Genomic DNA, 3,603 nt, shown 5'->3' on the forward strand with positions numbered 1-3,603 from the left:
CAACAGAGAGCCCAGAAATAAACCCACACACCTATCTTCAACAAAGGAGGCAAGAATATGCAATGGAGAAAAGACAGTCTTTTCAACAAGTGGTGTTGGGAAAGGCGGACAGCTACATGTAAAACAATGAAATTAGCATTCCCTCACACGATACACAAAAATAAACTCAAAATGGTTTAAAGACCTAAATCTAAGATGACACCATAAAACTAGAAAAGAACAGAGGCAAAACGTTCTTTGACATAAGTTGTATAAATATTTTCTTAGATCAGTTTCCCAAGGCAAAAGAAATAAAAGCAAAAATAAACAAATGTAACCTAATCAAACTTAAAGGCTTTTGCACAGCAAAACCATAAACAAAATGGAAAAAACCTACAGAATGGGAAAAAACATTTGCAAACAATGCAACCAAGAAGGGGTTAATTTCCAAAATATACAAACAGTTCTGGGCTTCCCTGGTGGCGCAGTGGTTGACAGTCCGCCTGCTGATGCAGGGGACATGGGTTGTTGCCCCAATCCGGGAGGATTCCACGTGCCACGGAGCCCGTGAGCCATGGCTGCTGAGCCTGCGCGTCTGGAGCCTGTGCTCCGCAATGGGAGAGGCCACAACAGTGAGAGGCCCGCGTACCGCAAAAACAAAAAACAAAAGAACCCCATATATATATATATATATACACACACACAAACGGTTCAATATCAAAAAACCCCAAACAACGCAATCAAAAAATGGGCAGAAGACCTAAATAGATATTTTCCCAAAGAAATAATATCTGTTGGAGAGGATGTGGAGAAAAGGGAACCCTCGTACACTGTTGGTGGGAATGTAAATTGGTGCAGCCACTATGGAGAACAGTATGGAGGTTCCTTACAGAACTAAAAACAGAACTACCATATGATCCAGCAATTCCACTCCTAGATATATATCCAGAAAAAAATTAAAACTCTAATTTGAAAAGATACATGGAAGTAACCCAAGTGCTCATCAACAGACAATTGGCTTAAGAAGATGTGGTATATATATACAATGGAATATTATTCAGCCATAAAAGAGAATGAAATAATGCCATTTGCAGCAACATGGATGGACCTAGAGAATATTCGGCTTAGTGCAACAAGTCAGACAGAGAAGGAAAAACACTATATGATATCACCTATATGTGGCATCTAAAAATAATAAAAATGAATCTATATACAAAACAAAACAAACTGGGGTAAAAGTCCAGGTCTTTCACCCATATGGCAATAAAGCCAAGGGGACTTGGTCTTGGGTTGGTTTTTGCAGAAGACCTGGAGACAAGGATTTATGTGTCCCAGGGGAGTGAGGAAGGCAGGGCAGGGAAAGGGAGGATGCCAAACAAGGCACAACTTCAGCAAAGTCCCGTGGAGGGAAGTCTTAGCCTGATCCTGCAGGGGAGCTCTGGCGTGTGAGTCACATCCTAGAGTCACCCAATGCCTAGGAAGAGAGCTGGGCGAACATACACATGCACCTGGCAGTCATCAGTTAAGGGCTGCCTGGGAGAAACACTTGGGGAGTTCTGGCCCCTGCAGGTGCCAGGAGAGAACCTCCAGTAGCCAGGGGCGGTGCTCCAAAGGGGAGTCCCAGGGACTGGCTGGTGGGAGTGAACGTAAAGGTAAAAAGGGATCCGACTGGAGCTAAGCAGAGCACCAACATAGGCTGGTACAGACCAGGTTTAAGGTAGGAGATGATGGGATGTACTGGAAAGGCTGGACATCAAAAAATTCTGGATTGACACGGTGTTCTCTTGTCACTGTGTGACCTCGGGCAAGTCTCTGAGCCTCTCTGAGCCCCAGTCTTCTCATCTGAGAAACGGAGGCAACTACTTGTCCCCCCCCCACCCCTTGCCCCATGGCTTTGTAAATTGTAAAACACGACACAAATGTCAGGTGTTTTCCTTTCTCTGTGTTGAGGGTTTATCTATTTCATGCCTTTGTTCTATATTTTAAATCAAATGGGATTATGTATTGTATTAGTTTTCTGGGGGCTGCCATGACAAAATACAGAGACTGGGGAGGAGCAGTGGGCAGGGGCAGTGGTTAAACAACAGAAATACATTTTCTCACAGTTCTGGAGGCTGGAAATCTGAGATCAAGGTGCTGACAGGGTTGGTTTCTGGTGACAGTGCTCTCCTTGGTTTTCAGATGGCTCTTCTAGCTCTGTTCTCTTTCCTTTGTGCACACGGGGTCGGGGAGGGGGGCAGAGAGCATGGTGCTGGGGGAGGGCAGGAGAAGGGGGAGGGAGGGAGATAAAGGAGAGAGACAGAGAGAGGGAGAGAGAGATGGATCTGATGTCTCTCCCTCTTCTTATAAGGACACCAATCCTATCAGATCAGGGCCCCATCCTATGACCTCATTTAACTTAATCACCTCCTTAAAAGCCCCATCTTCAAATACAGTCACAGGGCTTCAAAGTATGAATTTTTTTGATGAGGGGTGGGATAGACACAATTCGGCTCATAGCACATATGTAAAATGCTTGCATAATGTGTAGCAGATGCTCTGTAAGTGTTAATTTCTTCCCCCACCCCCCCATCCTCCTCCCGACCAGTATTACATCCCAGGTCCTGTTCAGACTTGTGGAACTGAGTGGGAAACAAGACAGACACTGTTCTTGCCTTCATTTCCTCGGAAAATATCTGACCTTTCACTCACGGTGAAGCAAAATCAATAAGCTCAAGATTGAGCTTAAGATCCCCAAAATACAACGTTTGAAATCAGAGCTGGTACACCCAGACCTAACAATTGGGTCTGCCTCATGGCTATATTTTTTGGGGGGCTTGGATTATGCTTAAAACTTTTTAAAATAGTGGCTAATTTGAAAATAGGATTTCACTTAAAAATGCCCAGTTCCAGCTTCTCTTGAAGTAATCAGATGAGCCGCAGCCTCAGGCTTGTATTCTTGTGAGGCTTGTTGGCCTGGGTGGCAGAGGTTCCACCCCTGGGGGAAACAGGGTGATGGTCTCTGATTCATCCCATTCCCTGCCTGGTCTGGCTCAGCAATTAGTACCTGCCTGTCCCCGTAGATATTAAGATTTACAACTACTGGTTTAAATAAGTATGACTCGAATTGAAGAGCCTGACTGTGGGGTCTTACTTTTTCCATATGGAGAATGGGGTCAGTACAATCTTGTTTTCTATTCTCTTTTCATGAGCTTAAGATCACTGAATGTGGGGTGGGGTTTGGGGTGAGGGTGGGCGTTCGTGGGAATCGGGCATCAATATTGTGGTAGGCTGGTTGCATTAATGGTCCCAATTAATGTTCTACCTGTATTTATGCAGTTCGTTTTATAATGCTCACTCCCCTCCTTTTCTGGTTCTGGGCTTGACTGTGTGACTTTCTTTGGCCAATGGCATGTTAGCAAGCATAATGCAAGCAGAGGCTGGAAAAAGTGCTTGCCTATTTCCGCTTGCTCTAATGGACTCCTGCAGTCACCACGAGAATGTGCCTGGGCTAGCCGGCAAACGTGTCCAGACCAGAACATGAAAGGCATGTGCATGTGAGAGGCATGTGTGAGAGCTCAGCTGTTCCAGCTGAGGCTATCAGCTATCAGCCAACAGCCAACAGCCAGCGGACTGCCAGACATG

The sequence above is a fragment of the Kogia breviceps genome, chromosome 15 (assembly GCF_026419965.1).
Source record: "Kogia breviceps isolate mKogBre1 chromosome 15, mKogBre1 haplotype 1, whole genome shotgun sequence".
NCBI classification, from domain to species: Eukaryota; Metazoa; Chordata; class Mammalia; order Artiodactyla; family Physeteridae; genus Kogia; species Kogia breviceps.